The sequence below is a fragment of the Tachypleus tridentatus genome, chromosome 9 (genome assembly GCF_004210375.1).
Source record: "Tachypleus tridentatus isolate NWPU-2018 chromosome 9, ASM421037v1, whole genome shotgun sequence".
NCBI classification, from domain to species: Eukaryota; Metazoa; Arthropoda; class Merostomata; order Xiphosura; family Limulidae; genus Tachypleus; species Tachypleus tridentatus.
This window is the reverse complement of record NC_134833.1, coordinates 111840070-111855073: the sequence shown is the minus strand read 5'-3', so window position 1 is coordinate 111855073 and position 15004 is coordinate 111840070.

Below are 15004 nucleotides of genomic sequence, written 5' to 3'. Positions count from 1 at the left end.
TAGCCCGATAGCTGACGGTAGGTGGTGTTGAGTAATTGTCTTCCCTGTAGTCTCTCGCTTCAAAATTAAGGACACATTTATGAGCAGATAGTCGTCGTATCGCTTTGCGTGAAATCTAACAGGCAAACCTTTTTCATTATTGCTTCAATCCAGATAAATTCAGTGTTCTAAAACAGAAACTTAGGATAACGTATAATAATCAAGAATACTTGTAAATAAATATATATTTAAACAGCTTCGATAATCTTAAACATGAATTCACGTAATGATGAGAGAAATATTTGAAAGTTTTCTGACGACTCATACTAATTAAGTTCTTTTTCAGTTTATTTAAAGAATCTAAGATATTCGACATTTAAGAGGTTCCATAAATAGAATAACCCATACAGGAGCCAAAATCAAGGAAAGTCGACGTGCCCCTCCCTAGTAAAAATATGTTCTAGTTGGATCTGAGCCTGAAATTTGAGACATTCTAAACTATTTATTTGTTTGTTTTTAGAATTGAACACAAAACTACCCCATGTGCTCTGCCCACCACGGGTATTAAAACCCAGATTCTAGCGGTGTGAGTCCACAGACATTCTACTGTGGCACTGAAGGGGGCATTCTAAACTGATAGGAAAGTAAAATATTAATTCATATACACATATATGTGTATGGTAAATCCTCATCTTCATTACTTTATAAGTTATGTCATTACAGATTTTAACTTTTGTTTTGCACAAAAGTTGGAAAGTTACTTTAGATGGGTTTATGTTACTTGGTAGTTCCTCGCTGGTACAGCGGTAAGCCTACAGATTTAAAGCGCTAAAATCAGGGGTTTAATTCCCCTCGGTAAACTCAGCAGATAGCCCGATGTGGCTTTGATATAAGAAAAAACATACACACGTTAATTGGTAGATTATAACAGTCTTTATAACTTCTCCAAGAAGTTATTTTGATCTTATCAAGGTCGCAGATTGTATATCGTTCATACTCTTTCTAAGAGTATATTTTAAACATTTGTAGGTGTTCGTGCAAAAGGGAAATTCGTTAATATATATACACACACATATGTATCTTTAAAATTCTTTACGCGTGATGAATCATCTCGTTTTATAGTTAAAACAAGGTCTAAAAATAGTAGCTTGACAGCCTGTCTAAATACCCGAGATGATAAGTGTCGAAATTCTGTAGCTTCAAAATGGTATAAAGTTAGTGCAAACTAGAGCAGTGCCCAAATGACCGAAATTATCACCGTACAGCATCTTTGTTAACTAGTAAAATAATGATCCACATCTTTAAATTTACACTATTTTGATTAATGGTTTCCTCGCTTTTCAAATAAATAAGCATATTATTAATTAACAGTAATGAACTATTATTTTATTGAATTAAAATATATCACTGATGTAATTTTTACACAAGAAAAAATCATACATAAACATGATTTTCGTGTTTCAAAAACACATTTATTTTAATGCAATGTTCTAAACATGTCTGTATAACCTGTTTTATGTTTTCATTTATTCGCTTCTGAACTTTTGTAAAGTACATTGCACAGCTAGTTACAAGATAATTAGAATAATATATAATAGTTATCACGAGGCAAAGCCGTGTTTAAAAATATTGCGGTTCATCTATGCAAAGTTGACTTTACTGCAGTGTTTTAGACGCTTTTACAAATTATTAAATATAAATATAAGTCATAAAAAAGTAGGTCTTAAACCAGCCGTGGGTAGTAATTTTCACAGGGAGGACCAATCCACGAAATTTGGTAAGTCGTTACGGACCGCATTAATTTTTACTAAAATTAATTAAATTATCTAAACATCGTTTGTATAATGCCCCGTTATGTTATTCTTACAATTGTTAGGAGTCATGGCGAGCAGGACAGAAATGTTAGATAGGCCACATCTGGCCCGCGGGCTGTATTTTTCCCACCCCTGTTTTAGACCAAGTTTTAGGCCGAGCATGGCCAGTTAGTTAAGGCGTTCAACTGGCAACATGCAGGTCACGAATTCGAATCCCCGTCCCACCAAACATGCTCTCACTTTTAGCTGTGGGGTTGTTCTAATGTATGGTCAATCCCACTGTTCGTAAATAAAAGAATAGCCCTTGGGTTGTTGGTGGCTGGTGACGAGTAGTTATTTTCTATCTAGTTTTTCACTGCTAAATTAAGGAGGGCTAGTGCAGATAGCCCTCATGTAGCTTTGCGCGAAATGCAAAATAAACAAACAATCAAATCGCTGAATAAATTATAAAGGCACTCGACTCATAATCCTTTGGTCTCGAGTTCTAACCCCCGCCGCACCAATCATGCTCGCCCTTTCAGCCGTGGGGCGTTATTATGTGATGGTCAATCCCACTATTCATTGGTAACAGAATAGAGCAAAAGTTGGCGGTGGGTGGTGATGACTGGCTACCTTCCCACTAGTCTTACACTGCTAAATTAGGGACGGCTAGCGCAAATAGCCATCGTGTAGCTTTGCGCGAAATTCGAAACAAATCAAACCAAACTTTGAATATATATATATATAAATGTATGCAAAGTACGCTAGGCAGAGCTCAGACTGTGAATTCAAGAGTTCATGTCTGCTTCAAAAAACACGCTTCACAATTTAGGTCCATGCGTGAACCATAAAAGTTACGGTAAATTTTCATTATACTCTCAGGCAAGTGTAGTCCAAGAGAATGCGGTGGGTTTTATTAATTAGCAGTCTTTCCTTTAACTTGTCAATTCAGAATTAGGGACAGCTATACGTAGTTAGTCTTTTTGAAATTCGGTCCTGAATACCATCAACATACAAATGTTTAACATATGTATACCTTATTCCAGACACTTGGGATGCAGTATTGTTAAAAGGAAAATGAACACGATCGTAGAAACTTAACGTTAGGTTTTTGACATTGTCAAAAATACACACAACATACATATATAAAACTTATGCAAATTTTGTGTGTTCTATAGTGGCAGCTATCAACTATAAACTGCCCTAAATATGAGCAGACTTTAACAATGAAAACACAAATAATGATTACACATAATTACTTTATAATAATAGGATAATAACTATGTAGCTAAATGATATGTCTTATGTCTTTCAATCAAGAGTTGTTTTTGTTAAGATTCATTGTAACTACAATTGAAGGTTCCTATTAGAAGAAAATCTGACTTTGTTTTTATATTTTCTACTGATCTTTTTAAATGAAAATGAGAAATGTGTCATGAAATAATTTCGCGTCATACCAACACCCTTCAAACACGGACTTCGCGCCCACAGTCACGAGGTTCAATGACATAATTGTCAATACAGATGTATGGCATAAGCTAAGTAAGTGATTATTGTTGAGAATATACACGTACACATATCATAGAAAACTCAGTATTATGTATAAATGTCGTTCTTTTCTGTAAAGTAGATACCATATAATCACTACAACTCTTATATTTGAAAATAATTTCTCAAATATTCTGAGATTATTGTCCTGTCAGTTATAACAGTATTACTATGTAATGAATGCTAATATACAACGTTTCAGTGATTTCATAGTATAAAGATCAATGGATAACGCCTAACAGTGTTTTATGAGATAATAAACTAGCTAATTTAACATTATTACATCCCAAATAAATATATGATTATCTATGTATTTGAATATTATACGAGGATGGTGCAAATCATATATGCAGTCATAGTGCTGTCATGGTTACCGGTATTAACTTTTATCATGCGGGATATTAAAGTTCATTATTTCCAAAAGTGAAACATTTTCGCGTCCGCTAAGTTTCTGAAGAACGGTGGGACATGAAACGGCGGGATTGTCCAGCAAAAATTAGGACATCTATTTTCAGTAAGTAATTAATCATTAAGTAGTTAGGAGCTGCAAAATAACGAAAGAGTCTAATTATTTAACTGGTAACAACTAAATAAAGTGTTAAACAACCAACTGAAGAGACGAAATCAGCTGTATGTCAGGAAATTACATACATAAATCAACACAATTTATAATAATAATTGAAAAGTAATTTAAATTGAGCCAACAGAAAATTAGCGTTGAATAAAATAATAGATAGAAGAATAGAACTTATAAGAGTGGATTAGAAATTGTATAACCGATTCTGAAACTAAAGAAACTGTAAAAATAGTTAGTTTTAGAGTTGGAACACAGGAGTTCATAGTTTACAATAATAACAGACTGGAATAAATATAAGGTGTACCAGCATAGTTATAAAATCCTATAGTCGACCCAAGTTAGTTGAGAAAACTTGTCAGCTAGGTTGTTGACTACTCTTAGTACAAAATGATTTTTATGTTAGCATTAAAACATTATTCTTCACCTAAAAATTTCCAGAGTTTACTTGTACAGCCTATAAAGCTCCTAAATAATTATCAGATTTTTTAAAAGTAAAACCTTATATTTCATCTGTTATTTTCTTTACCATAACTTTATTCAAACTCAGTCGATTTGACCGACATTGTAACCACTTTAATGAATAGAAAATATATCTATACTCCCATTTTAAATTCCAGAATAAGTACAGTTTGTAGCAATTAACTACAATTTTTTATCTCAAATAGCTTAAGGATCATAACAATCAACATCTCTGAATACATAATTTTATTGCTTTATTGTTCGTTAAACCGTGCCTAACAAATAATCCCACCATAAATATTGTAAATCACAAGAAATATAGTGCTTACTTTTGACTTCTTATTTTGTGCTGTCAGCTGCTGCTGAAATCTAAGCCTAGTTTTTATACAAATGATACTACTACATCAAATAATTTTTATTTATTTAAATAATGCTCCTAAGAAAACAAAATAATGACACTCAGAAAGCAAAAATACAGAAATATAGTACTTACTTTGAGCTCTTGTTGTTTGCTATCAGCTGCTGCTGAGATCTAAACCTACTTTTTATATTAATTATATTAGTACATTAAATAACTTATGCCATATTAAAAATGCTCCTAAAACACCGAATAATAACACGCACAAACAACGCCCTATAATTATCATAATTTAACTGGCTTTCTAACTATGGCATAATAACTTTAAAAAGTTTCCCAACCTTTTTGATCTGAACATCATGAGAGAAACTGAAGAAGAAATAGGTTTTAGTAGGCACTGAAGACAATGCAACAAGATATGTCAATTAATAGATTGAAACTATGCCTTTATATCCTGTGTATAATTTCCTCAACTACCAACACCTAGATGGGAATTTAAGATTAAAGATGTAGCCTTTACTTTGATAACAGGACAGACTTACTAGAGGGAGACATACATCACAGCAACCTCAATGGTTGCACTAATTAAGGAGTTCTTGGAGCATTTCCAGAGAAAAGGATACCAGAGGTGGAATTCCTGACAAAACCACCTAAGGTGATAAAGTGTTGGCCAACATTAAAACAGCTGACAGAGCTCAAAAGACATTGTCAAGAGATGACCGCCAACTGTACAGAGGATTTGGCGGTCTATAATAGAGATGAGGATTGATTTTGGTAAAGAAAGCACCTCCATCTTGGTATGAGAAAGAACTGTTATCTATAATAATAAAAGGACGTGTCTGTTAGTCTGTGACTGGCATAGTTTCTAGCTAAGAACCTGGAAACCTGAAATTTTGTCCCCATACTAAGTGGACCCTGAAAATGCGCAACTGGGTATTATTACTTATTTATGTGCATGTACGCATCTTTTTTAATGAGACGAGCTAGCGAAAATCGCATAAGTGGCTCCTTATATAATACTTTCTGATATATGCATTTTCGTAACAATGTATTCCAACAATGGCTTTGATGTCATGTTGCTTAGCAAGAAAAGTATATAGATTATAAAATTGTTTCAGAATGTACACACTATAAGCAAAGCCGGGTTCTTTTGCTAGTACTTAATGTATTTCATGTTAAAGGATATTTCTATGACACGTATTTATGTGTTACTTTCTGCATTACTTGAACATATTCCTTTATTTTTATGTTATATAGTAAGAAGATTTTTAAACTATTACCCTATTTTGTAATGTATTATGTCATATTTTACAGTGTACAGTGTAAAGTGATTTAAATTTTATAATGTGTTACGTATTATAATTTATCTCGATCGAGTCTCCGAATTATTATGGTACGTATGTTACCTATTACGATTTCAAGTAACCAGAAGTTTGAATTTTATTTGAAGTTAACTGAATGTTGATATGTATCACATTTTATGATATTTAACAACAAGATTGATACACACAGTTTTCTTTCTTAACATAAATATACTTTAATGTACAAAAAATAATACAATGTATAATAATGGTTACTACAGATAACAATTTATATACAAAAGTTTTACTTAAAAACAATATTAAGTCCTCTATCTGGTCTGGAACTAAACATTTTATCGGTGATTTACGAATCGCAAATTACTTTTATTTTGATACACATATACACTTCGCTGGACGGGAATACCAACTAGCTCTATTCTTCACACGTGAGTTTTCTTCCCGACTAAGATATCAACTGTCCTCGCAGAAACACTAACTTCCGAAACTAATTCACTGAAGTTTCTAATGTTCGAAATATATAAACGTTCCTGGTCATATATCTATAGTTTACCGACTAATACACGTTTGTCACAGTTTTTATCGCTTCCAAGGCTTGCAGTCTACCAACTGCAGCAGACCAGCAACATTAACTGTCTCTCAGCGTGCTAACTTGTAATCTTTAAGGGAACATTCCCGAAATTTTATTTGGCAACTATATTCGAGGATATGATAGTGCTTTCGTAAAACATATATTGTTGATTTTTACACTTGAGAATCTTTTACAAATTTAGGGATCAGGCGAGACTTTTGCACTACACATTTAACAGTAAAAGTTACATACATTTCTAAATACATATTTAACTGAAATTTGTTTGTTTTGAATTTCGCCCAAAGCTACTCGAGGGCTATCTGCGCTAGCCGTCCCTAATTTAGCAGTGTAAGACTAGAGGGAAGGCAGCTACTCATCACTACCCACCTCCAACTCTTGGGCTACTCTTTTACCAACGAATAATGAGATTGACCGTAACATTATAATGCCCCCGCGGCTGAAAGGGCTAGCATGTTTGATGTGACCAGGATTCGAACCCGCGACCTTCGGATTATGAGTCGAACGCCTTAACACACTTGGCCATGCCGGGCCTTTTAGGTGAAATAAACATCAATATTAAAATAAATATAGACCAGTAAATCCCTTACAAGTGACATATGAGAGTAGTTCTTTGTTTGAAGGTGTTTTTAATGTAACATTTAATCGTTTGGAAAAACAAGGAAAAGTTAGTACACTTCTTGGCCATACCAAGAGTTTAAGGTTTATTGGTTTTAAAGTTACATTTGTCTGATCGAGGACAAATCTATACACAGAGGAGGAAGGAGAAATGTGATAAGCTAGCATACTATTTCGTGATGACGAGATACCGACTTGGGGTAAAAATGTATTCTTAAGACGGCTGATATGATGGGTATTGAAATTTTAATTGAAATAAAGTACAGAACAACGTTTCGACCTTCTTAGGTCATCTTTGAGTTAACAAAGAGAGTTTGTTTTCTATATGTTTTTATTAATATAGAAATGTTAACAAATTAGTCCCTATTTTTATACTGTTTTGGCATAAGTACGTGGTACGGAAAGCCACTGAAATTCCTTTATTCTAAATGTCTTTTTGCCTTTATTATTTTTTAGCAGTTGGGAATTATTTTGTTCACAGGATGTTCCTTTAGCTTCACACGTTGTATCAAAATAGGTTGTTAACATTAATGTCCCTCGCTGTCTGGATAGGTTGTATTTAGAGGCTAAAAGCTTTGTATTTGGTACGAGAATAGCCAGTCACGTGATATGGAATATCACTTCTGGGCAAAAATGGAGTTACCTTTGAGGGCAGAGCATTAGTTTTAGTCAGAATAGATCAACGTATAGTTCTACTTAATTCGAGATACTAGTCAATCAATAGAAAGAGAATTTGTAACATAACAGCTCTTGTTTGGTTCAGTCAGGTAGTGGGAAAGTGATTGTCCGTGTTTATGCAATACACTGTATTTTGTTGCTATACTTTGCGTGTAATAAAGGTTGTGTTTGACTTTACATAACGCGCCCATTCTTTTATTTCTTAGCTCAAAACTTAATCGTTTGCCTAAAAGCAGGTTTATTTGACAGTTTTTCAGTTTTCAGTTATAAAGTAGACATATCTGATATGTGTTTATCTGAGAATATGACAGAATTAGTGTTTTGTATTATATAAGTAAGCCATTATTAGGCTTTACAACCTAAGTTGAACATAACTGTTAGTGAACAACCTAAGAAGTCTTTTCAAAAGTTAATGAGTTTCTACTTTGAACTTACACAATTGTCATTGTTTAGGATAGCTTACTGTTCCATTAAATGATACACGTACACAAGAATATACATTTTCTTAGCCTTAAAAACAACGGTGTTCCTTCTCTCTAGTGTTTATTCGTTATAACTTCCTTAAGATTAAGACTGTCTTAATTATATAAAAATTCTGATAATGGTTTTCTAATATTTAAGCGTGTATTAGTTAGATCTAGTTATATATGCATCCAAAAAAGTTGCATTTCGTTTGGTCAGTTAAAACGATACCATTATTTAAGATTTATGTATTACTTTGATTTTATCGCTCCAAAGATAAAAGCAGCTCACTATCCTGACCATTTTGAATGTAGATCTTCCTGTAGCAGATTTTAATCATAAAAATATAAGATTTTACTTCATTTTTTTAGTTTTCTACTACCAGTTAAAATCTACCTTAGTAAAATGACACTTTTTACGACTAAAACCTGTCATGACACCCAAGTAGCTATAGCATATTACGATTTGAATATCATGTAAATTTATGTTATTTATTTATTTTTCCGAATGATTTAAAACTAGCTATTTAAGATACTAGCAATAAGCATTAGCCCAATCTATCATTCGACTAATCACTTGGCATTTTTAATTTACACTTGTCCTCGGTTGCCGATGAAAGTGGAATTTCTTGAAACCGATGGAACTCGATGACAAGTGGTGAATCGAACGATAAACTAAGTTTCTTTTTTCGTGTTTTAATCACCTAATACCCTGTAACTAGAAAATTACCAAATATTAAAACAATGTTTTGTCAATATTAATTTATTAACCTCAGTTAACGTTTTTGCAGAGTATTAGTTATAAATACAAATATTCATTCTTGTACATAGACGACGAGTTTGCATGTAGTTTACAGCGTTGTTATAGGATCGGTTGTTACAAATTCTCACGTGAGAACATTAGAAATATTTGTGATTTATTTATAAAACTATAAATATATTGATACATATACAGTCTTGAACATAGAAAGATTGACCATAAATAATAGGTAATATCAAATAAGAGTCATAGGGTCTGTTGTTTGTGAATAACAGTAAGAAGAAAGATAGTATAACTGCATTAAATGCAGTGTTAGATATCACAGGATCTCTACTTACAAATTCATGAATTGAAGTCTGAACAGTGAATACAAACAATGTACCATGACAAAGAACTGTTGCTGGATCATTTGACAAAGAAATAAGGTTTGGCTCGGAAAAGCCAAAGTAATATTTGTCAGACTGGAAACAAAACGGTCTAAGTACACAGATGAAAGTTCATCTAAATCAAATATTAGTCGTGTCCACATAGTTATATGGTGCAAAACCTGGTCTAGGACGAGGTCAAAGGTAAATACGAATAAACTAGAAACTGCCACATCGATGAATAAGAACTGTAATGCACATTTTTGGAAGTGATAAAGTAAAAAGAAAACAAACACACAAAACACCAAAGTAATCGAATTAACAGGACGAAATACATTTGTCAGTGTATCTTAACATCTGATTGAGATTTTACCTTTAAGTTTTGCAACTGTTGTTTATTTTGCTTTTTGTTTTGTTGTTATTACAAATAAACTAAATTTCTGTTTCTAACTTGAATAGTACGTTTGTCTTTCTTTAATGAGACTTGGAATATCTATTTATCATGCCTCACCTCCCACCCAACTTTGCTGTCTAACTAGAAGCGAGTATGCCATGTGTGGTACAAGATCTGTTTCTTAATTCTACCTGTGAAGATAGAGTGAAATTGTCTAAAATTAGTACAACAACAGAAGAAAGTTGAAAGACCTGCATCTAAACTCACACATTAAAGAAAAAGAAAGTTGCAGGTTTATCGAATAGTGTCAGAGAAACAGCACCAAATCTGTTGTCACGCAAGCCACCCTCGTGCAATAACAAACTCAACAGTGGCAGAACTCTAATCTAAGGACAATACACCCTCCAACAACAATGACTGAGTCGTCCCAGTATTATGTAAGATACGTATTGGTGAGATATTAGAGCGTCATTTGTCAAAGACACAGAATCAACAGATACAAAACGTATAAATTCCTCCCTAACTACATCAACGTATTTATCAACGGCAAAATCAATAACATCAGGTGATCTGGTGAAACTATGTCAAATGTAGACAGAAACACACCGAGTGTTTCCTTCTTTTCTTTTTTCACACACCTACAGTCGAACATCGCATGACCAGGTTGTTTACAAAAATTGTAGACAGGCCTTGATTGTTTTGATGAAGTTCAATCCTGAGTGCCTGAAGATTTCGAACTAGAGGAATTGGGTTTTCAGAAGAATCCTCGCCTCTAGTGGATTCAACAGATACAGGACTTTGCTGAGATCACAGGAATTTCTTCTCTATGAAAAGTGGTTTTGTGGTTGTTAAAGTGTAATCATAGGGAAAATCAGCTGCTTCCTGTAGTTTTTCAACTTTCATTTTATCTAAAGTCGTTTCATGTTTGAGGTCGTCGTTTGTACAGCGTTTAAATTCCTCAGTTAGATAAAATAGTCTTAATTTGTCGAAACTGCTGCCAATATGCATATAATTATTCCATCAATGAAAATAAGCCTCTTTTTAGTGGGCGAATTCCATGCAAGTTTAACTATCTTGCTTGTGATAACCTTGAATCTTCTGGTGATAAGCATGCGGTACTAACAAGTATGCCTTGAGAATAGCTGCTTCAGTCGTATAATCTCCAAGACAGAAAATGGCATAAGGTTCTTGTGCTTTACAAATTAAAACACTCTGTAATAATAATAACAATTTTTCGGTGGTCCATTCCACGGTAGCCCGGCATGGCGAGGATGTTAAGCACTCGGATCGTAATCCGAGAGTCGAGGGTTCCAATCCCCTTCACACCATACATGCAAAAAATGGCAGTACAATACTCTTTTCAGTATAGGGTGAGTGTACCAAAAGTTCAATCACTCTTTATTTCTCTCACTATATTTCCTTTTTTATCGAAATTTTCCAATAAAGGTTCAGATTAAGTTCATAAAGTTTATAGCATTCAACCCCATGCTGATGTTGTTAAGCAAACAATTCTAATACTTCATTTCTTTACAGAGTATACTGTCAAGTTCTGATCGCCACTTTAAACAAACTTCACGTAACCTACCTGATGTTCTACTATCCTACCATAGAGGAATTATTTTACTTATCTGATGTTGAGTTAAGATTAAAATAATCAACCCAATTTCTAAATATGATGCTGATGATAGATGATGGACTTTGTAATAGCGACAGCCCAGCTTCCATTTTCAATGAAAAAGAAGGTGGCAGAGTAATTTCAAATAAAAAACTCAAGCACTTGTGCTAATTCCACTAGCAAAAATTTCAAGGCCATCAATAAGACAAGAGTTTGTTTGTTTGTTTTGGAATTTCGCACAAAGCTACTCAAGGGCTATCTGTGCTAGCCGTCCCTAATTTAGCAGTGTAAGACTATAGGGAAGGCAGCTAGTCATCACCACCCACCGCCAACTCTTGGGCTACTCTTTTACCAACGAATAGTGGGATTGACCGTCACATTATACACCCCCACTGCTGGGAGGGCGAGCATGTTTAGCGCGACGCGGGCGAATAAGACAAAAGACTCCAACACTCAATCTAACAAGAAATGTATAAGAACAAGCAGATATGAACTAAGGCTTTTTCCAAAACACAATGCAAGAAGGCCGAGCTTCTTGTGAGGGGATATAAGGGGCATGGAAGTACCACTACCGTAAGAGTGGCATTTATGTGTATTTCCATTGTGACCAACGAATCCTAAGACGAAGAAAACATTTTATTGAGCTATAAAGGCTACAGAGGTCCATAAAAGATGAAATTTTCCCCATTAATCTCCAAAACAGACAACTGATTATAAAAAACCTACTATATTGATGGAATTTACGTTTACTGACATTGGCACCAACATCTTTCTAGGCCGCTTTGACTATACATAACACTATCCAGTGTTGATGCATCATTGCCAGGCTTAATCTGCCTATGGTCAGAAGCTGTTTCTTACTACAAAACAAAATGGGCCATTGGAGAGGACAGGGATGTCATACAAACTGTGAAGAAACAAACAAGATATGCTAACTTAAAGAAACGACAGTTAAAGTTCGAAAACTCATTAAGGCTAAGGACTTATTCTGGAGAATATCACAAGAGGGATAATGATCATCCACTGTCGTGGAATGACTCATAACTTCCATCTAAACCACAACGTTGAAGCTACTTATGGGCGGGCATATTGTAAATAATACAACTACCTACGTGTAGAAATGTTTGTACATATTTCACCAAATTGCCAATTACAGTTTTATTTCTTATTTTTGCTTCTTTTCGGTAGAATTGACACTAAAGATATTACTTCATTTGTTTATTATATTTAACTAGAACCAGAGTATGGTGTAGTTTCAACTTGTTCTACTTATATGTATTATCTTTAAAATATTTTACTGATCAAATTGAGTTTTCAGATCAATTAAATTTTCTTTCAGGTCTTCTAAGGCGCTGTTTTATCAAGGATTTTTGTACATAATGATGACGACAATTGGTGGGTTCAATTAATCTTTCTTACTTTGTTAATGATTTTCATGTTATTCATGCATTTTGTTTGTAAAAGGATAATTTTAAAATGTACCAGAAACGTTTGTTTTTTCTCCATTGTTCTCTTTCGTTTTACAATATGTTGTTAATTTTAACTTGTATATTGAGATTCTTGGCCAACCATTTCATTTTATATTGCCTCCCAGTGGCACAGCAGTATGTTTGCGGAATCACACTGCTAAAAACCGAGTTTCGAAACTCTCGGTGGACAGAACACAGATAGCCCATTGTGTAGTTTTATGATTAATTCCAGGTAATTAATCAATCGTTTTACATTTACGAATTTGTTATTTTTTGTCTTTTACATATTTAACTCGTGATTTTAGTTTGTATATTATTTGCTTTTCATATTTATTACTTGGGAACTAAGGTAGAGTAAGAACTCAAAGATTCGAATGTGTCTCTAAGCAAATGGTGATCCCTAGGCCTACCTTGGTGTGTATTCAAAAAAGTCCTTTAATTCTTGCCTAACCACTCACGTAATCAGAAAGGTTTTGGTTTGTTTTGAATTTAGCAAAAGCTACTGGAGGGCTACCTGTACTAGCTATCTCTAATTTAGCAGTGTAAGACTAGAAGGAAGGTAACTAGTCATCACCACCCACCGCCAACTCTTGGGCTACTCTTTTACCAACGAAAAGTAGAATTTACCGTCACATTATAACGCCCCCATGGCTGAAAGGACGAGCATGTTAGGTGTGATGAGTATTCCAACCCGCGACCTTCAGATTACGAGTCGAGTGCTTTAACTACTTGGCCATGTCGGGCCAGTCAGAAAGGTAACTGATAAAGAGAAAGATAACACTAACCGTAGGGTTTGGTCAACCACGATAATATGCAATACTTAATTTCAGTATTAATTGTACTGTTTCTATCAACAGAGTATTTTAAATTGTGAAGCTTTTGTATCAACCTATTTGTTGCTTTGGTGAATCACTCTTTGCTATAAATCTGGGTCTTGTCATTTATTGTAGTGACACAACTACTGTATTAATTATATCTCAGTACATTACAACATTAGAGAAAATGTTCAATATTATAGATTTTTCTAGTCTCACCAATTTCTAATTATCCATTCCAGGATTTATTCAGCTTTACTATTTATTTTTAATACAAATCATATTCAATTATCAAAGTATTATTTTTTAAATCTTTATTCTAATTGAATAAAAGTCATGAAATTAAGAAAATGATTGTAGATCATGTTCTCATTAACAAGTTTTATTATGTTTTAAATAAACTTCTGGGAAAAAAAGTCCTCAACTTTTAATATCAAAATATTCAAAACATGCTCTAACGAAAGGGAAAGCTCTTTCTACCCAGTGCCACAGCGGTATGTTTGCGGACTCCCACCGCTAGAAACCGGTTTCGATACCCGTGGTGGGCAAACCGCAGATAGTCCATTGTGTATCTTTGTGCGTAATTCCAAACAATGAAAAACTCTTTAATGTGGAATCTATGCAGCTATAACAAGACATTTCGGTAACGTAAGCCTATTAAGTGTAGCTTACTGATCAAAATACTGTAATTTTACCACTGATATTTTTCTACCGCCCTCCTAACTTATACGTTAATAAAATATCACATCTAACGTAGTAACATACACTTTGGCCTGGCATGGCCAGTGGGTTACGTCTTTCTACTCGTAATTTGAGGGTCGCGGGTTCGAATCCCCGTTACAGCAGATATGCTCGCCCTTTTAGCCGTGGGGACGATATAATGTCGGTCAACACCATTATTCGTTGGTAAAAGAGTAGCCCAAGAATTGACGGTGGATGGTGATGACTAGCTGCCTCTTGTCTTACACTGTTAAATTAGGGATGGCTAGCGCAGAGAACCTTCGTGCAGCTTTGCGCGAAATTCAGAAAAGTAAATTTTCCCATCAATAATCTGTTACGTCATGCTCTAGGGCACAGTTATATGAATGATGTAAATACGTTAAGGGTAGAGTGTAGAAAATTTTTTGGAGCACTCGGGGAATAATAATCGCCAGATTCGGGATGTTCTGGAAAAAAAATATTGATAATCAGAAATATAAATGACAAA